This window comes from Strix aluco, chromosome 2 (assembly GCF_031877795.1).
Source record: "Strix aluco isolate bStrAlu1 chromosome 2, bStrAlu1.hap1, whole genome shotgun sequence".
Taxonomy (NCBI): domain Eukaryota; kingdom Metazoa; phylum Chordata; class Aves; order Strigiformes; family Strigidae; genus Strix; species Strix aluco.
The window spans coordinates 106928330-106950143 of NC_133932.1; the positions used below are offsets into that span (position 1 = coordinate 106928330).

General features: G+C 43.1%; 1 long non-coding RNA gene across 1 annotated transcript; it reads left to right on the forward strand.

Annotated features, from left to right (window-relative positions):
- Positions 1–364: 364 nt before the first annotated feature.
- LOC141920267 (uncharacterized) lies at positions 365–7873 on the forward strand. The gene is made up of 2 exons (XR_012622280.1): positions 365–833; positions 7537–7873. It is a non-coding gene; the product is annotated as an uncharacterized LOC141920267 (long non-coding RNA).
- The last annotated feature ends 13941 nt before the right edge of the window (positions 7874–21814 follow it).

The following is a 21814-nucleotide window of genomic DNA, read 5'->3' on the forward strand; positions in this document are numbered from 1 at the left end:
TTCCTTGTGAAGGGCAGGTGCTTTGTTTTAATATGGCACTGCTTAGTGATCTGCAGTACTGACCTTCCTGAAAAGAAGAGTGAATTGCATTTCAGTAGCAACTGAATATAAAGACAAAATAATAAAGATGCTTTTATGTGAACACAAACCATCTCCCTGAACAAAAACATGATTCCACAAAATTGGTATGGTTTTATTGTGGACTTCATGCTGTTCTTCTACTTCAAGCTCCATTGTACTTGTTTAAGTTTGATCCACTGGAGAGTAAATACGTGTTTTAAGTGAGATAGATATTAAAGTAATGATTCTTAAACAACAAAGTAGCTTCTGATTTGGTTTCAGGCAATCTGAGAAGGATGAACCTCTGTGAATACTGCTGGTGAGAAACCTTTCAAAATGAAATAACTGAAAACAAACTAGCTTGTCTGGCTCACTGGTATGCCAGAGGTGGCCTGAGGAAAACTGTCGTAGGGGTTTTTTTTAAATATTTCTATAGGGTTCTTTTGGACCATCCAGAATAGTTAAAAAAACCCCAAACTTTGAATGACTTCTTTTATTTTAGTAAATCTGTCTTTGTGCCTGGACTATAAAGGATGGATGCACTGCTCTGCTATGCCAGAGAATGCAGAAAGGACACATGAGCAGCTTCCAGGAAGGATGGAAACAAACATCTGAGGCTGGAGCCCACCAAGTAATACAGGTGCTCTGTGTGTGCAAAGTGAAGCACTGATTTGCAATCCTGAAGGCTTCCACAAAAGAAGTTCAAAGTGAGTCACAGAAGATTAGAAAAATCTTAAGAAAAAATTCGGAGGTGTCATAAAAACTTCTGAGAGGTATGCATGTCGGTTATTAAAGTATTACTTTTCTTTCTGTCATTAAAACCTTGAGAAGAAAACCAGGGAAATCAAGCTATGCTGAGTGATTGTCAGTAGCAGCTGTATTGCTCCAGAGCAGGGAAACAAGTGTGCACCTCTGCAACTGTCTCTCCTATCCCACTTTAAGGAACTGAGCTGCTGCCAGCAACTAAAAGTATAAAGGGTGTAGCAGGGTTATCTCAAGAAGACAGCTGCGGTGGAAAAGGTATAGGGCTTGCAAAAAGTTTGAGGAATACTAGTTTATACCACCAAACTCATTTGAATCCATACTTAGAAGTAGCAATGGATGCATCAACCAACATGCTTTGTCACCACAGGCAACAGACAGAAAGCTGGAAAAGGAATTAGGTCTTGTATTTTCTTTGCTTCTTCTTCTGGATTATTATTAGATTTATGTTAGGAGAGTCCATTTTAAGTGTGGGTTGTCTAGAGAGTCCAATCTGCCCTTAAACTGGTCTGGTAGCAATCAGAGTTCAGTGGTTGCTAGTGAAGTGAATCTCCCATGAGGAGATTCTTTTCTGATATCTTTTTCCAGCACCTTTTTGAAAGGATTCCAGAATGGTACCTGGGATTCCAGCATGGGTCTGACTGATCAAGCAATGGTAGTGACATGTCTCAATTTGCTGGTGATGTCAAGGGATGACTTCAGTTTTCATCCCTCTACTTGCCCACGGAGCATGATGGCTAAAGCCAGACCGTTTCTTTCCTAGAACAAAATGAAACATATTCTTAAAGTGTTCCTTACTTTTTTTAAAAATTAGTATTCACTATGCTACTCTAGTAACTTTTAAAAAAAGGCATTAAAAATAGAAAGAAAACTTGTGGTTTCTAAAGTAGTCAAACTATGCCAGGGTGTACTGCATAGCAACATTTCAAAATGACAGCAGTCTGTAAAGGCTCGCGCATAGGACCTTGAGGACTCTTCCACCTCATCCTTAATCAGGGTCAAATCTTTACATCTGGCTGCAATAATGTCTGTCTTTTTTTTTTTCCTTTTCCTTAAAGACATGCTGTAAAAGCAGTCCATTTCCTCCTCCTCTCTTAAGCAGTGTTTCAGAGCAAATTGTAGCATGGTGCAGCTTTATAGGGCAGCAATTTCAGTGAGAAGTTTTACAACAGATGGAAACCATGAGCTCTTTCCCCTTTTCATTTCCTTATTTGGAGAGTTATGAGTCTTGCTGTAAAATACAAAGAAAACAATAATTCAGTGGGATTTAGCCTTGTGCTGTCATGGTGACTGGGAAAAGGAAAGAGTAACAAAAGTCACCAAGGTAAAGAAATATACCATGTTTTTATAAAACAAACAAACAAACAAACAAGCTAAACAACTAAACCTCTGAGTAGTTTTAAGGGAAAAAAACCTTCCGATGTGGATGGGTCCAAAAAAACCAAAGACACATATGCAGTCACATGCCAGTCTGTAGCCATAAGAACACAGACAAAGTCAACACAAAGTAAATAAACCCAGAAACTATTTTCAGGATACGCTTCATTTCCTCAAGCGCCTGTTGCTGCCCTAAGGGAGAACAGCCAGGGAACATGCCGCAGTGTCCTGGGGAATTTCTGGCAAATAACACAGCAAAGGCAGCCCTGTGCAGGCTGCATTTTACCCCTCCTGTTTACCTGTGTCGTGCTAGTATTTAATCAAAAAATTTTTGCCTTAGCCTCTTTTTTGCCTTAGAACACTCAGCTCACTCACTGCACACTCTCGATGGCATTCAGCTTATGAACAGAAGTCAACATGTTGGTCTCTTCTTGTTGCTCAGAGTTCACCCCTTGACACATAGCGCAGTATTTAAGCCCTTCCTCTGACTACGAAAATGTTTTTATGGACCCATCATTATCCCATTTGATTTGTTTGGGTTGCCAGGCTGAAATACAAGAATCAACCCATTTGATTTCTTTGCATGAAGCCTCTTTGTGTCAAGGGAGCATTTTTCCATTTCACAGGTGGGAGGAGAAGCGACAGGACAAGGCACTGAGGGACATTTACAAATTCCAGTTCCTCAGGTTGGGAGACCCAGAGTCGGATCTTTGAGTAGTTGCTATTAAATAGCACTTTACATGCACAGTCAGAGAAAAGCCATCTCCCACTGACCAGAGTTTCAGCTCTTAGCATACAGGCTCTGAGGCACAGTTCAGCTATCCAGAAAATAAGAAGCATGTGAGCAGGGAAATGCTCGACTAAAAAACATTCATGTGTTGCATCTCTGGCAGAGGCAGGGTCAGTATCCAGCTCTCCGAGGAAGCACTGGGGCTGTTCCTGCATGCTCCCTGCTTTGCCCATTGTACACCAGCCAATGTCTCCCACAAAATGCAGTTTATAGTCCTGTCTTTATGGGCTTTTCAGAAAGCAGTGCAGAGAATTCGTCTTCAAGGTTTTATATGTGAAATCCTGGAAAATACATATAAACCCTTCCCAGCTGACTTTCAATGAATGCAAATATCGAGTTCCCTGGTAGAATAAACGTTTAATGCACAGATAAAAGAAAAATGGGGAAACACTTCTCCTAACACTTGGAAAACATTGGAATAATTCGGAATAGTTCTATCTGGGTTCCTCATATAACATTAGCCTCAACCACTGTTACACAAACAGGTAGTTCTGGCATAACATTTCTTTTCTTTGGCAGACAAATATAAGCATCCTCTGTCTTTCAGTGGTGACTGCTCAGTTCTTAAAGTGAGACTCTGTACCCTGAACTGTTTAGAGATGGAAAGGATCTTAATGTCCATCCTGAAGATACTTCAAAGGCCTCTCAGCACAGACATTTGTCACCTCTGTGTCCAGCAGTCTCCCAGTGCTTGAGTGTCCAGAGAAGGGCAATGAAGCTGGTGAAGGGTCTGGAGGACAGGTCTTACGAGGAGCGGCTGAGGGAACTGGGGTTGTTTAGTCTGGAGAAGAGGAGGCTGAGGGGAGAACTCATCACCCTCTACAGCCACCTGAAAGGAGGTTGCAGAGAGCTGGGGATGAGTCTCTTTAACCAAGTAATAAGTGATAGGACAAGAAGGAATGGCCTCAAGTTGCGCCAGGGAAGGTTTAGACTGGATATTAGGAAGCATTTCTTCACAGAACGGGTTGTTAGGTGTTGGAATGGGCTGCCCAGGAAGGTGGTGGAGTCCCCATCCCTGGAGGTGTTTAAGAGTAGGGTCGACATAGCGCTTAGGGATCTGATGTAGTTGGGAACTGTCAGTGTTAGGTTAATGGTTGGACTAGGTGATCTTTCAAGGTCCTTTCCAACCTAGATGATTCTGTGATTCTGTGATTCTGTGATTCTGTGAGTTAAAAGGAACGTGTCAGGTGGTTACACTGCTCCAATAACACAAAATTTTTGTCTTGCCTTGGCAACTGTGGGACAGTGGAGGCTTTGCCTGGACCTCAGTGTAGTTTTAAGCTGTGCAGATATCCTGGGATTTGCATGCTGTAGTAGATGACTTAATTGTTCATCCATTTCTGTGAATAATACATGAGTGAAAGACACTTGAGGCTCCTTGTGACATAATGAAAATACATCCATTATAGCCTGCTGATTGATTCTTGAATTTCAGCCTGGCAACCCAGACAAACAAGGTAAACATTGCAAAAACAAAACCAGAGCTTATCAGTTGGCACTCCTCCACTACCCGCCTCCTCGAAACAGTGCTGACATTTATGATTATTGCTGCAAGTCTCTCTCAAAGCCCTCATCCTGAGTTACTATGTAGACTTTTGAATGCTTTCAGTGATGTCTTATTATTCACAGAATTTATTACTAAATAACATCCTCAAATGCCATTGTATGAACTTTGCATCTAAAAGCATCTATTTATTCAGTCCAACAGCCCACTTGAGTACATAACATCACCTCTCTTCCCATGTTTGCAACACAAGAGACACAGGAGAGTCACTTTGAACTGTCAGCCTTGGATTTCCATGGCTGCTGTAGAGTCCTAATGTGAAAGCAGGGAATTGTATAATTCATGACCACGAGCTCTCTCCATTTGGAATTTTCTCCCAGTGACACTACTCAGACAACAATGCAAAAGGCAAAGCAGTTGCTGTTGTAAGAGCCTCATCTCCAGGCTAAATGCAGAAGGTGCAGATCTCCCTTACCCCTCAATGAAGCCATGCTGAGAGTGCTCAGGTCCTTCAATGAGACATCTACCCCACAGGCCCATTGTCCAAAGAAAGAGACCCACTTTCTAGGCATGTAGTGTGGCTTTTCTGACCACTTCACACTGATTGTGTTCTTTGGCAGGGTTGGTATCTAAAGCTGCACGTTGTAAATCAAACCATGCTACATGGACAGTAAATGAAAAATATCACTCTGAGTAATAGGTCAGTGAGCCCACACAGCACGCTGTAAACTAAACATGGTTTTATAATCCTTTTGAGTTGTCATTGTGTAATATGTCTCTGTTTTGAAGGCATGGTCACGCAAATGTTTTCAAGCACAAGATGCTGAGAAGCTCTGGGGACTACATCAATGTGTCATTAGCTACATTCATCTTACTTTTCAATGGCAAAATTTCTCTCTGTGTAAGTGCTCAAAGCAGGCCAGCGTGTGGTCACTTGCTGTACCACCACTACCCACAGCCAGGTTGCTGCTTTTCAGGCAAATATTCTTGCCATGGGATGTGGCTGGTGCTCTCTGCTCAGAGGGAGCTCAGTACTTGGGGAACACAAGAGTTGCCTTGCAAGCCTGAGCAACCAGCAAAGGGCACAGGAGCTGCAAATGCAGAAGAACCTCCCAGCTCCAGCTCCTTCCTGACCCCAGCAGGTACCTGTGACAGGGTCAGTATCTCCAAGCAGCTGTCAGCAGTATCTTCCTAATGTGCAAGGGTCCAGCTTGCAGTCATATAAGACAACAGCTCTTGCTCAGACCCATGGCAACTCTGAAGCCAAACCCTCATTCCAGCACTGTACCCTGTACCATATTCTGTGTCTTCTTAGTTGTCCTGTCCTATCCCCTTAGGACTGAGAACTCTCAGGTTTTGGGTTAAACATCCTGATGGATGTGGATGTTGAGGAAGGTCTGGACTTGGTTGAGAACACAGGAGAGAGATCTCCTGAAGGCACCTTTAGTCTCCTGCTATCACAGGTCTCCATCTCCTGAAATCTCTGTATAGTTGCAACATTATCAGCTTTTGGAGCCAGCCTTTTCCATGGGGTAAATGACTAGCCTTGGGTGGATTTTTTTTTTAGTTATTGTTGTCTGCAAGGTTTAGTAAAAATGAGAAAGGGGCAACATAAATTCAAGCCTTTTCAGATTAAAGATGACTTAGAAACCATGTCTCTTATTTCCTGAGCAGGAACCTAAATAAGTTACTAAAAAGTATTTAATATTTTCTCACACCATCTCTTCTAAAGAGAAGAGAAGGCCCCAGCTTACAGATATCAAAGAGATGGTATAAATACCACAGTAGCAGGTAGACAGTTATTTCAGGAATACTTTCAGTTCTTTCTCATTTCCCCACTCAGACTGATGAAGAATGCTAATCCTGCTTTGAGGCACCCAGCTCTCCCTCCTTCACTGGTTAGGTGTCACTCAGCCTTGTGAATTCTCCTCCTGGAGACAGCAGCTCTGTTCTGGGCACTCCAGCACTTGAATATCACACTACCAAAGTCCGCTTTTCACACCTTTCTTCAAACAGCCACAGGAACAGAGTTTTATTTTTGATGCTAAAGATGCTCCCCAGGCTTCTGGCTTGAAGCATGTTGGCAAGGTCTACCAACCATCGTGCTACAGGAATGCCAGTATAGAAGATAAAAATTCATGAAGTGTCTGAGAACTAGAAAAGACTCTGCTTTAAAAGGAAATAAAGAAGTCTTTGGTCTATTCTTCTGGTCTAGAAGAATAACCTTAGCTCTCCTGAATGAGTGTGTGCTTGTTGCATTTTTTTAAAAAAATGCAGATTTTAGACATTATTTCCAGCTGTCAGGAAAATAATATTGTAAATGCAAGACTTTGCTGAACATAAATGGGGCAGACGGCAGAAGGAGGTAGAGGAAGGATGAAAGGGAGGAAAAGATAAAGAGTAGAAGTGAACATGATGTCTTCTTGTCCTGGATGCAGAAGGCTTCATGCATAAGCACTCACATGGACATGTATTGCAGCAAAAAGCTGTTTTCCAGCTCTGGCAAACCCAACATCTAATGCAGTCTCACCTCTAAATCAATCCAACCCTGCTGGACTGTCTGCAGCACCTTTGCACTTCTCCACAGACACAAATGGCCCATAATCTGGGAGATCTAGCCCCAGTGGAGAGAGTAGATTGAAGGCAGAAGAATGGTATTGCAGAAGCCCCTCTTCACCTTGCAGCTTGAACAGGGTGTAGGGAAGGGTCTCCACTGTGCTCAAGGCTCTTTGGATGCCATCACAGTTCCTCAGTTGAGCTGATACCAGCCACAGGTTCCCAAATGAAAGGCAGCTGGGTGGGGGAAAGCCAACTGCAGCAACTGCAGCATTCCTCCTCCTTTTCCAGCTTCACCCACCACAGATGCTGGGGATCTTTGCCCACAGCCACCTCTTCCCCAGCAGGTTCAGCACTGACCCACAGACTCAGCATGCTGGATGCGTAGGTCTCTTTCAAACTACTTCTCTTTTAATAGCAAGGCATCAGAATATTTCATGCACTATTAAGTGAGTGATCTTTTTTTTTGTCCTCCTGTCAAACCTAGATGGTATCTGGAAAAACTCAGAGGAATGAAGGTTCACATACAAGAAATTATCAAGACTCATAGGGTGATAACAGCAATCCTGAGGAGTTTGGGTGAGTGCTTTTCCACAGAGATTGAGGTACCTGGTCCTTTCTTCCTCTGAGCAGAGGGATTTAGCAAGAAGAAGGCTTTGCTAGTTTGATTGCATCTCTGCACGTTGCACCAGGAAAGGCACTAAGTTTGAACACTAAAGTGAAACTCAACACTCTCATCCAGCAGCAGCTTTTCCTTGAAGGTCTACCCATTCCTGTAACAATAACCTTTAATACATGTAGCAATTAAGCAAGGAAGCACCTAATATGCTCATTTGATCTCCCTTTCTCCCTTGTGCTGTGTTGCAGCCATAGCTGCACATTTCCTAATGATTCCTTACTTATGCCTTATTTCTTAATAATGCTGTCTCTATGCCATGTTTTCAGTTTTCATTAATTTCCTTCCTTTCTCCAAGGGAAGCTACATTCCCACTGCCTCTTTCCAAAGCATGCATTGGGTTATTGTGCCCATAATTTCATTTTGCGCTAGTTCTTTCAGCGCATAATCCACAGTCCCCTTGGAATGGAAGATCCATAGTTCTTTGAACCATGTCATTTAGCTATTACTTGGCTGCGCTTAAAGAAAAAATCACAGTCCTAAGGAGCACACAACCTCACAGTCCTAACCTTATACCATGTAGTATTTCATTGCATTATTAATAAATAATGACTTTGTGCAGTGTAGTCAGGAGCAGAGCTGTACAGATAATAGTGGGATGTGCCACAATGGTGCAGCAAGGTTTCAGCACCGAGACCCTTAGAAAAACCTTAAAGAGGTGAACTGTCACTTTGTCTATGGACAAAACTGGTGCTGAGGAGAATAGCAGGAGTTCTAGGAAACGAGAAAATAGGAAAGGTGATGAATTAAAATTAATTCATTTAACCATATAGGAATTTTGTCCCCCATGTTTGACTGATTTTTTCTTTCCCAGAAACCAGAGATTTCTCATTTTTTTTAATTAATTTTGCATGTTTTACCACTTGAGTGAAAATTACATTGACTTTACATACAGAACCCCAGAAACGCTATGTGCCGTGAAACTCTAGCATAGCAGGGTAGAAATTCTCCAGTAATGCTAAGCGCATTAAAAATGGAGTTTTTACTGAACAAAACATGAAAAATGAATAATGTAGTCTGCACAGTACTCCTTGTGTTATTAATTTGATGGTAAGTTTAATTAACTTAATATTGCCCTAAATTTTAATTTTCCTTCTGCTGCAGAATCTCAGGCTAGAAATGTCAAAAGGCATTGCAGAAGTTTTAGAGAAATCACTGGGTATAGGCGTGGGTGGAGAGGAGGCAACTGGAGTTATTGGGGACATAAGGCACAGCTGACTGTGAAGGAAAGTGGAGCACAAACTTTGGTACCTGGGTCTTCCAAAATCAACAGTAATTAAACAACATGCAATGCTAATGCTGGGAGGTAAAAAAAAAAAAACACAGAATTTATTTCTTCCACCAGCTGGGGTAAGCTGAGGTAGATTAGGAGGATATGGAGTGCCCCATGAGCCTATGCTTAAGGAGGGTTGCCAACTGAGATGTATGTCAATGGGGTCACATAATGATTATTGTTCCAATGCAAATTTACATTTCTAAGCCCAATTCGGTGGCTGACTCATTGCAAAGTCCATAAAGCTGACAGGTGTCAGCAGGCAGCATGAAGGGTGGTTTTTATGAGGAGAATCTCCAGAAGAAAGCATGCTCTAGCAACAAGGACCATCATTAATAAAATGGTCTCTTCCTGGTTGCTTGGATGTGAGTGTCCCCCTGGTGTGGCCTCTGAGCTCTCAGCAATGGGGAAGATTTTTCACTCGCTCTCCAGGCAGTGAGATGCATCCCAAGAGGAGACATTCAGGAAATTACCTTTTATCTATATATTTATTTGGCAGGGCTCCAGATGTAGCAGGCTAGAACCAGTCTACCCTTACACAAAGGGCAAGAGCCTGACTGCCTTAAAGCCAAGGAGGTCCAAGGTGGTCCTCATGGCTGTCAGTCATGGACAAAGGCACTTAGGAGAAGAGGGACAAAGGTAATGCAGAGTTGCTCCGCATATTCTAGTTACTCTAGCAGCTAGATTTTGTACAGTTCAGTAAATCTGGGAACACAAAATATATTTCTGTGATCCTTCAAATTTTTCTTCGATTTTCAGTTGCATAAAGAAGAAACACAGTCTGCTGTACAGCAGACCTGCTTTCTAGCAAACTTTCCCCATTTCCTCAAAGTTTTCATTGGTAAATTAAGTAGCTGTGCTGCTGGCCAGCTGCCAAGCAGCTCTTTTCATTTGCAGCTATAAAACAGGATCCTCCTAAATAGGAGCTGTCACTGACAGCCAAGAAATTACTTTTGTTTAAAAAACAGCACATTTGGCTCTTTGAGGAACCAACCTTTTTGCCCTCATTTTCCAGGCCAGTGGAGCACAATTCCAGCATCCTCATGCACATCTGCCTGGGTGGGTTTTGATTCCCAGCCTTCATCCTTCCAGCATCACAACAAAGATGCTTGGTCCCCATCTGCAGTAGGATGGTGGGTCCCTATCTCCCAGGTACTTCAAAGACTGAGGCTGCACTGGGAAGGAGAAAAGCCATGACAGTCCCCCTCTGTCATGTTATATATTCTTCTGAGACAGAGATGGCCTGGCCAGAAGTCACTTACCCCCAGTTGGTTGCTACATCCATGAGGCAAGAGAGTACCAACATGCCTGGTCTCAGCAGGAAACTAGTAATAAACCACTCACATTAACTTCTTGTATCAGGTATGACTGACATCTTGTACAGTAATAGGAAACATAAGGTTGAGAGCTTAGAGATGTTTCACCTTGCTATTTCCACCTTGCCTTCTCAGGGAGAGAAAAAACTTTCAGCTCTTTGTGGATTAATGATTTGTCATGATCTCATCGAGAACCTAAGAGGACACCTGATCTGCCGCAGGAGTATGAGTGCTTCCCATATGGAGAAGGCACGACCTTCACCATGGGTTAAAGATCCATCAAAAGTGGGGTTGAAGGAGGAACCCAGGGAAGATTTAAATCCAAAGGGGATCCCACTGAAGACCTCAAAGAAGGGTTTAAATAGTAGCATATTTAATCAGTCTCAGAATGCAAAGTGTGAGCTGGGCAAGCAAGCATGGCCAAGTGCAGAGTAGGAGAAAACATGATCTTAGAGTAAATCAGCTAAATGTAATTTTCTTTTGTTTTCCTAACATATCTTTATAAATCTGTATGACAGACTTCCTCTAGTTTAGGTCCATTAACTAGCTATTTTTGTTTGCTTTAACTAGAATCTGGCTTGACTTTTAGGGGATTTCATTCACTTTCCACCAGTGGAGAGACTGGCATTTTGAGGGTGTTCATGCAAAACCCCTGAGGTCTCTCCCAGGCATCCAGGGCCACCATGTTACATCTCCATCTAGCTAGATATCTGCAGGGCTTACCTCTGTTCCTGGTATTTGGTGTTCCCCACTCCCAGTAAGTACCAGACATTTCTTCAGTAATTGGGTGGCATTCACAGCAAAACCAATGAAGAGCAAAGGGTCTGTCTATTAAAGGTACTTAGCTACCCAAATAAGCTGCCAGGCACCCGTAGCTTCTGAAATCAAAGAGGCATAAAGCCTAATACTGACAGTCTCTCATATCATCAGTAGTGACAGGCTCCTCTTAAGCACAGAATTAGGACAGGGGCCTGACTTGGGAGATCTCAGGCACCTTTGGAAAACCTAGAGTGAGGCTGCTGCTCCTCTTGAACAAGCTCAGTTTTCCCTTCTGATTATCAAGAGAACCAGACACTGTCCTCCTGCTACTGAAATTAATTTTTTATCCCTTTCTCCTCCCAGTACAGCATCTACTTGCAGGTATAGGTAGCTATATGCACTACAGTTCTGTGCAAAAAGTCCTCACATCTTGAAAGCAGACTTTCAAAATCTATAATGAGTATATTTTACCTCAATAACATTTAGGCTCACTCCAGTATTAACTCCAGCATAAGCAAGAGAAGATCTACCCATAGCACAGCTCTGCTTTATGTATTTCAAATGATTCTATTTGCAGAGTTATAATAGCACTGTTTTTCCTTAAAACAAATGATTGTCACTTCTTTTAAAAAGCATTCTTTTCATTTAGTTTCTTTTTCTAGAGGCTGGTGGATATTCCTTCTCCTCACCGCTTCCTTGGGAAGGTGAATAGCTCCCTCAAGTGCCCCATTCGGTCCCTCATCTGATGGAAAAGTAGGGCTGCCACCTCCCTTGGGAATCCCTCTGTCTGTTCTGCAATTCGAGCTGCCTCTTATGACCCAGCAGCTGGAATATGAATCAAAAACATAGCCCAGGAGAGCATTTACCAGCCAAGCTGCAGACTTTCCCTTCCTTCTGTTTAAGTGCAATAAAAATGGGGAAAATGCTCATCCAAGAATCTGGAAGTTTGGAGAAAGTGAGTAGTTCCCTAAGTAGGCAAAAAACCCTTAAGAATATGTTTAAAATAATTGTTTCATTGTAAATAATTTTTCCGTGTCTCATTTTGGAAGCTTTCATTCTGTGAAAAGTGACATTACAGACATCAGTGGTGTAAGTATCCCACACTTCAAGCTAAACTTTCTTTGTCCAGTACGAAATACTGGTAAAATAGATAGGACAAATAATCAGTACTGCTAAAAAAGAGCCATTTGTCTCATTGGAAAAGTATTCTTCATTTCAAGCTGAATTTACTAGCATGCCAATAACTCTTTTTCACAAAGACTTCTTTTACCCAACAATCCTAGAGGTTGCTCAGGGCCATGTCCTGGCAGGTTTTGAATCTTCCAAGACTGGAGACTCCACAACCTCTCTGGGCAACCTGTGCCAGTGTTTGACCATCTGCACTGTAAAGAGAATTTAAACAGAATTTGCTGTGTTTCACTTTGTGCCCATTGCCTCTTGTCCTGTCTCTAGGCACCAATGAGAAGAGCCTGGCTCCATCTTCTTTACTCCTCCCATCAGACATTCATCCACATGGATAAGATCCCCTGAGCCTTCTCTTCTCCAGAATGAACAGTCCCAGCTCTCTAAACCTTTCCTTAAATGAGATATGCTCCAGTCCCTTCATCATCTTCATGGCCCTGCACTGGACTCACTATAGTAAGTCCACATCTCTCCTGTACTGGGGACCCCAGCACTGGACCAAGCATTCCAGATGTGCGTCACCAGTGCTGAACAGAGAGGAAGGATCAGCTCCCTAGAACTGCTGGTGACCCTCTGGATGGCAGCACAACCATCTCATTTATCATCTGCTCCTCCCAGGTTTGTGTCATCAGCAAACTTGCTAAGGGTGCACTCTGTCATCCAGGTCATCAACAAAGATGTTAAACAGCATTGGCCTCAGTACAGGCCTTTTGGGTGTACCACTAGTGACTAGCCTCCAGCTGGACTTTGTGCCGCTAATCAAAAATTCTTGTGCCCAGCTGTTCAGGAAATTTTGAATCTACCTCACTATCAACTTACCTAGCCTGCACTTCATCCCTTTCTCTATGAGAATATTATGGGAGACAGCATCGAAAGCCTTGCTAAAGTTGAGATAAGCAATACACACTGCTGTCCCCTTGTTCTCTGAGCTAGTCATTTCGCTGTTTCACTGAAGAAGGCAACGTCTGCTCCAGAGTGATTTCTCAACTGTGTCCTCTCCATTTTGGAGGGGTAAGAGTGTATAACAGCATGGGAACAGGCAATTCCACACCAGTCAGTCTCAGAGCCAGAAAGAGTTCCCATATGCATTTCATTGACTGGTGTGTACGTGGCCACAGAGGTTTAGATGTGCTGTAGGGGAGTTTTCCTTGGAGTAGCCACAGCTGTGTGCTGCACTTGAGTGCTGTTCAAATACCACAAACAAGGGGACAAGATATGTCTCTGCTTTTTCAGTTGCTGCCTAGTGGCTGCATGAACTTGGGGCATTTGATTTATTTTCATTATTGCTCCCAAAGATAGTCTATTTGCTCAGCATGTGCATGTGAATGTCTCTATGCATGAGACAAATGTATAATACTAAGAAAAGGCAGTTTCTGACAAAAATCTGACCCTGGAATGTGACCAGAAGCTCAGTCTTTAATTCAGTCAGGGTTTCAAATATCTGAACAAGACAAAAAGATGCAAAGAAGGCGGCAAGTGTCAAAACTTTACTGCTTCTGGCCTTAAACAGTTTGAACACTTACATTTGCTAAGAGATTAAAATTCTTCTGGGCAGCATTATGTTGAGTCACTCAGCATCATCTCATCTCAACTCTAGTCTTGGAGCCAAAGACTCTCTCTTCGCAGCCTACTCCATTCCTTCAGGGTGAACTTCTAATTCCTGAAGGTGCCCAGGAGAGCGGCATGCAGCCACAATGCTTCTCAGCCACTTCACCCTGGCCTGCAGGAGGTGTGGGACCCTGGCACCCAGGACCTGCAGGACGGCCACCTTCCCAGCAGGCTGGTGCTGCCAACAGAAGTGGCTCCATGGCACGGATCTCCTACAAGATGCAGGCTGGGACCATCAAAACTGTTCTCTGCAGCCTGGTTTCTATCTGCCAAATACTTCGTTAACTTTCCAGGCTACATCCAAATGAAAACCAAGACAGTTCTACTTATTCCAAGGAACCATTGCCATACACTTAGTGTTAGCTCATGCTTAGGGCAGGGTGTATTGCCTGAAGCAGCTAGAAAGTTCCAGACTTGGCTGACTCCCTACTAACCAGCCACCACCAAGTCCTGCATCTCCCACCCCTCTTGAAATGGGCAAAATTCCTCAGAACAGTCAAGTATGGACTTGTCCAAATTAAAAAAAGACATGAAGAGGTCATGAAGGCAGAGGAAAATGAACTCTGAAAATAGACAAGAGCCTCAAATAAAGTTGTGTCTGCATGTTAATCTAATGGGCAAGGTACTTCTGAAGGTTAAACACAAAGTCAACACCACTCCAGCAGGTTTGGGCTGATTTAACTCCCTCAAGTGTGCATGTCAACTGGCGAGAATCCTTAAATGCAGAAGACTACAGATCTGGTATGAGAAGCTGTGCTAACACTAAAAATACCAATGAAAATGTGTAATTGCAGGCAGGGACTAGTAAAACCAGGATACTTCCAACCGACTTGTACTTTTCAGAGCAATGTAAATGGGTAGACGTGTAGGAAGCCACGTTCACCTGTGTGAAGTATGCAAACCAATGAGACAGCAAACAGATAATACAGAGCAATGCAATATAAATTGTATAAAAGGGGAGGCAAACCTCTCAGCTTTTGGACTGTTAGCTAATAGAAAATGATGTCATGCTCTTCCTGCCCTTGCTCTTGCTTGCATGCAACATGCCCACGCTCTGCTGCCAGGTGCGCTACTTGAATGAGGGAAACCTGAGCCCAGCAGCCGTGCTGTCCAGGGGGGTACATGGCCAGAGAGAGCTGACAGCAGAGGCAGAGTCCTAGGGCAGAACCAGCTACCCTCTGACAAAGTCACAGCTTCCCACAGTGAAGGACAGCAGAGCAACATGAGCTAGGAAAGCAGGAGAGACTTCAGTAAAACATTTGGATAATGCAACCCAAATATGATGCAGTTAAACCCAGGGGTCATCCAGCCGTAGTTCCAGACTGCTCTTCTCCATTTTTTCTGCATTATTTTCTTTTTACATCACAATGGTTCTCTCTCCCTTTAAATCCTCTATAATTGGGGACTGCAGACTGGGTTTTTGAGAGCAACAGTCTCAGGGGAATTGAAGGAATTTAATATCTGCTGTCAAAGAGGCTGAAAATTTGAGGGAGGCAATGGACTTCCCTGCCAGCTAGGAACAAGGAAGCATTTCGAACAAGAAGGGATGTGCTTCAGGGGAGAAGCAAGATCTAATGCATGTCTGTTCTGCTAAACCAGATCAAGCTGAGACTCCTCATTGCTCACCCTGCTTATTTTTTAGATCACTGCCTTTCTGTTTTGGACTGCTCTAACCAGCTTTCTCCAAGACATATCTGCCTTGGAGGAAGGCAGCCCAAAGAAGGGTCAATGAGAACCTATTCCTGACTTTTAATTATGAGCACAGACACAACCACGGAAGTCAAGCTGTCTTCAGCAACACCAGTCCTGGAAAACAAAGCTAGTCCAGGAATCAATAAATGCAGTTTCATCAGGAGGCTTCTCAGGAGCTGCTCAGCCCCAGGAGCATGAAGATGCACCTGTGCTACAGGCTTTGTCTGGAGGGTGGGAACAAATACACCCCCACAGCTAAGAACATTCCCTATGTCCCATAAAGAAGGGAGCTAAGGAATGGTGAGGGACTGCCTCACCACCACCAGCAAGGCAACGGTTCCTCACTGCAGTTAAACACAGAAAAACGGGGCTGAAGGGAATTTGGCAAGGTCTAATCCACCCCCTCTACCCTGTTCCTAAAGGCCTCTGCAGGGAAGACCCAACAGCATCCCAGCCAAGCTGTCCCAGCGCTTTGCAGTCCTTACCATTAAAAGCCCTTCCTAGTGTCTAACCACAACCAGAGATTACTGTTTAAGCCTGGTGCTCCTCATCCTATCTGCCACAAACATGGAGAGCAGATTATTCCTTAACCCTCTTTCTAACAACCTTTTGTAAACTTTGTCTACCCTCAGCCATCTTTTCTCTAATCTAAACAGCTTCAGTGTTTTTCTGCCTCTCCTCCAAGGTCAGGTTTTCCATACCTCGGGCCAGTCATACTGGCCTCCTCTTCACTCTCTCCAACTGAGCTCTATCTTTCCAGACATGCTGAAAACTGCCTGTGTTACTCCATTGAAGATATCGAGTAGAGCAATCTTTCTCTTTATTCATCCCTTGAAAATGTATTCCTCTTCCACAATAATACACCCTAGCTATCTCCCTTTCCTCTTTTTATGCAACTGCTGTCTGGCTACTGGTTCCCTGGTGTTTGTTACCACAGTCCAGGTGAAACACTTCACTTTTTGTCTCTCAAATTTCACCCTGGAAATTAATTTTGAATTTTGTTCTTCTCTTCAAATGCACATGCAGCCTCTCCTAGCTTTATGCCATCTATACATTTAATGAGCATATTCTCCCATCACAATGTTATTAAGGAAAACACCAGCTAGAGTCAGACCCAGTACAGATCCCAGTATGGTCTTGCTCCCTGGGTCCTTCCACGCTGCAGTGAACTGCTATTTCTTGACTGTTGGCCTGCCTGGCTGCTAATAGTTTCATCAAACCAAGCTCTCCAGCTTGCATAAGAAAATATGACATTGGACAGCACCAGAAGCCTCACAAAACTTGAGCAACGTGGTATCTACAGCTTTTCTTTTATCTACAAGACCTATTACTCTGCTATGGAAGGAAAGTGGATGGTTTGACACAAGTCATCCAAGGCTATCAAAAGCCATGAGTGCTTATTTTCCAGCATGTTTCGCTGCCATTCACATGCCATTAAGGCAGATCCAGGTTTCCCCTGAGCTGGGAAAGCATTTGTTTAATGGCGCTGCCTCACAAGGCCCTGGACTGACGGAGGCAGCAGCTCTTCAATGGCGTGTCTTCTGTAAAGAGGATACACATCACAACTACTTAGAGCAGTTACCCACCAGCAAGGGAGACCAGGTGGGATTTTGGTTGAGACAGCACATCAGAACCAAAGGTGAGTGAGATGGTTTTAGCTTTACTTTTAAAAAAAGGACAAGGAGGAGGTTGATAAACAAATGTAGGGTGGCTGAGAGATGCCTTGGCTTGTGAAGATGAATGTTAAATATGAAAGAAGAGTCATCTGCAATGAAAGCTGAAGAGAGCAGAAATAGCTAAAAGGAAGGGGCTAGGAAGAAGGCACCTTGTTCCTACTGTTGTCCCCATCACTCTGTGGGATATGTATCTTTTCTTCCCCCTTTATTCCAGTTGAACTGGAAAGAACTGGGCAAGAACCATGCATTCTCACCTGTGTGTTATGCTTAAGTAATACAGAGTTGTGATTGCAACTAGGACACCCAAGTAACTTCATCACAAAGATATCAAAGAAATTAGTATGTGATGGTGAGGTCAAGCATATGAAAAAGGAGAGAGAAAACACTCCTTGACACCACACCATCTAGGTTTGCAAAACTCAAGACACACACTGAGATGGGCAGGTCATATTCAAGTGTGGGTCAGTTGTTATAAAAATAAGCAATTCAGATCTCAAAGGCCCTGTCTGTGCCAAGCCCTAGGTCAGGGAAGTTAGGTGATCATTTTCCCTTGAATCATTCAGTCTATGACTTCAAAACAAGTAGGCAGAACTTTTGTCTAGCAGACAAAAAGTTCCACAAGCATCCACACAGCTGCTTGCTCACTGTCCCTGTCCCCAGCAGGATAGGGGAAAGAACAGGAAGACCAGAAGCAAGATGACTCATGGGTCAACATAGAGACAGTTTAGTAAGTGATGCAAAGACAGTCGCTTACAACCACCCACAAGCAGACTGATGCCCTTACAGTCTTGGACCAAGTCAGTTTGGAAAGCAAAATCCCTGATGTTATTGCTAAGCATGATGTCATATGGTCTGGGATACCCCTTTGGTCAGTTGGGGTTGGCTGTCCCAGCTGTGTCCCCTCCCAGCCTACTCGCTAGGGGATGCAGAGTGACAAACGGGGAGAGCCTTGACACTGTGCAAGCACTGCCCAGCAATTGTCAAAACAGTGTGTTATCAACACTCTTTTAAACAGAAATCCAAAGCACAGCACTATATGGGCTGCTCTGAAGAATGTTAACTCCATCACAGCCCAGTACATCTTGGTAACAGCAATTTTAGATTAAAAAACCTTTTGCATAAAACAACAATAAATTAGGTACTACCTAAGGATAGGTATACAAGGATTCCCTAACCAGCAAATGATGCATTGGTTAGGAAAGTGGGGTTACGGCATTACTTGTACTAGAGGCAGTGTATGAAAGCATTGCTTGACAGAGAGCTGTGGTGGAAAAAACAATCAAACATCAAAGCAACACGGTGGATGGGTATAGGCAAGCTGCCAAGAAGCAGTGGAGAAGTCAAAGAACAAGTGAAAGAGAGTAGTCCGCTTTAAACACACAGAACATGCAGCTAAGCTGCTCTAGGTGTAAGGAACTAACACCAGAAAACAGTAATACATGGTTGAAAAGTTTGGGTTTTGGGGTTGTTGGTTATTTTGGGGAGGAGGCATGGATAGAGAGGTTTTTCTTGTTTTCCTTTTTTAAAGAAGGGTAGTATCAAGCTGTCAGGGAGACTGTCTGACAGAGCGCTGTGCTTAACTGGCATTATTTTTCCTTCCAAGAACACCAAGGACAGGAGCTGCTTTAAATTCTGTGATTCTGTGAAATCCATTTTCTTTGGAATTGTGTGATTTGGTGTTTCAAGGACCCTGTCTAATAGGGGATCATGACCACAATTTCTCTTAGAGGAAAGGAAATGGCAGGTGTCAGAGGTAATCATGTCTGATCACTGCAGACACCAGTCATGGGGCTGCTCCAAACTGCAATAGACCTGCCATGGCAATGACAGGTTGAGGACATGCTGGGGAGACCAGGAGAGTGAAGGGTACATTAGTCTTGTGATAGCAATGAGAGCACCATCCAGTAACTCACAGCTGCAAGTTTCACTAGATTTAGCTTCTTTTCTTCTTTTTTTGTCCGTTCTAGTGTAAGGACAATACCGCAAGCTGTTTAGGATCATAAATAGAAACACTGCAGCTTGCTTACCTTTGGGATCATGGTAAATTAAAAGTGAATATAAGCAAAACATTAGAAGCATACTTGCTATTCCCCTGAACAAGTCAGATGATTAGTTCAGAGAAAAGGGGAAAGCAGCAAGTGGAAGACTGAAAATTGCTGAAGATTGCTGGCCAGGAAGCAGTTTTGGGTCTTCCATCAGTCGCCAACTTTGCAAGGACCATGAATGCTGCCCACCTGCTCAGCCAAGTGAGCAGACCCAGCCGAGCCAATAAGATCAGCTCACATCCAATACCTGGTATGGCTCTTTTAGTGAAAAGATTTTACATTGCCTAGCGCAGGAAAGGTCAAAAGTGTGGAAAAAAGAAGAGGAAAGAGCTTTCTTACTGCGAGCTCATAGGACTGAGTCCCAGGTCCTGGTTTTGTCCCTCAGGTATGGTGCTATTTTTCAATGAACACAACTCATTCTCTCAACAGCCTAAACTTCCTAAGTGCTGCGTGCACAGCTTGCTCCCAAAGCTACTGACAGCTCTGCTGACCCACACCTTTTGCAAGCTGCACTTAAAGGGATAACAAAGTTAGTAGTAGCAGAGAAATGCATAGTGCAACAACAGTACATCACCTCTCCCGGGTGATGCTCAAAACAAGAGGCAATATTGGCTCTTTCCCCCAATACATCTTTTCTTGGGCCACGAATGAGAACACTTACCATTAATACAGCGTACTTTGTACCGCAGTGAACTGATAAACACTGTTCCCAAATTCATATACATTAATATCACTTTCAATATATTTATACACACACATGCATAGACACAAATGCACATATATACACAGGCATATATATAAAACTACTGGCATGCTCTCTCAGAATCTGGGTGAAGTATAAAAAAAAATACAAATAGTAGTTTCATGTTATTTGCAACGAAGTCTTTTATTCAAGCTGTACCCTTTCAGATCTCTCTCATTTTCCTCCACATGTTGCCCCTCGACATTTGCAGAAATCAGCCATCATTGCAAAGGAACAGACTGGTGAAGATTTCAAGCAGCAGCAGAAGCTACAGCAGGAGACAGAAACTGTAGGAAACAGGAACACTGATAAAGCCCCCTCACAGTGTTTTTGAACTTCAGTGTAGATGAAGACCAAACAAGATCATTTAGTCCAGAGCATGACACCAGTTCAGAAGAAAGTGAGAGAGAGGGTAAACAAAAAAAACAAACCCCAAACAATTTGAATTTCTGCTTTCCTAGAGCCAAGGAGCTAATTACTGCCTGTGAAACCCTGCAGACACAAAAGACCACAACTCTGTATTAGGAATAAACTATCCCCACTGCTGTGTATCTATTGCTCACACATCGTTCCCTCTGTCTCTGTAGACATCTGTAGAGTTTCTTGTATTTTAACATATGAAATTTGGAATCAGGTAAAAAAAACCCACTTTGTTAAGAAATCAATTCTCAGTAAGGTCTGTCTTTTAGATTTATTTTTTTTGTGAGCAAAAATGTTTACTGGCCTCATACCATCCACCATACCTGAGTGACTTTACTCCTTTGTTCCCTGTTCTTCATGGGAAAACACACCTGACTGCCCCATCATTCCCTTCTTATGGGAATATGTTGCCAGTGGTTGTAAATTGGAGAAGAAAAAAACCCACAAACAAAGCAGTTGAACACCTGTGTGTATAGCCCTTCATTAGGTTTCTTGCACTTTAACATACACTTGAAGAAATTCTTTCATTACATTTTAAGGCTTGCTTAATTATGACATTACATCTTACAGAACTAATTATTTCAATTGACTAAAAAACCCCATAGTTTAGTTTGCAGGGTATTTCAGCTATTTGCCTCAAATGAAAATAAACACACCTGATGTGCTAAAGCTCAGCTGCAGGATAGGAACTCCAGGGCTCAGCCACTGCCAGTTTTGAGTAGTTTTGCCTCAATTGTGTCTACCTCTGAGTAACAATACTCCAAACCCCAAATCGCTGCTGACTGGGAGAGTATATTTGCTTATCCAGATCTAGTACCTTTCCCAGGCATCCCCTAACTAGGTGAACATTTTATCTGACCCATGCTGTCAGTCCCTATCATGTAGAACAGCAGGTATTGAATTTCAGTGGTATTTACAAGTTCATATTTAAAGCTCTGCAGCAAGTACACAACAAGGCTGCCGATATCTATCCAGACTGGCTGGAATGGCAAGGGTTTAAGTTAAATCTAGTAATAAACTCTTCTCCTCTTCCTCGGGTGCTTGGTACTTCAACTGACTGACAGGTAACTTGCTGGGAAGAAGAGACAGTTGATGTCTCCTCCTTTCCCTTGGCCCCAGTCTCTGTTTGCTAAGCTGCACTTTTTTCTCTTCCCTAGCTCCCCTCACAAGATGAAAACCTTACCACACATCTTTCACAAAACATTGGCCAGTACAGAAGTTTTCTTACACTGCAGCTTCCCATGATTGTGATACAGCAGATATTAAAGATACCACCTGCAGTGATAGTCTCTGTCAGGCAAAGAGGTTAATCAGGCAGACTGACATAATGATTTAGAAGCAAGCCTTGGTATGCTGAGGTATGGGTTCCCCACTAC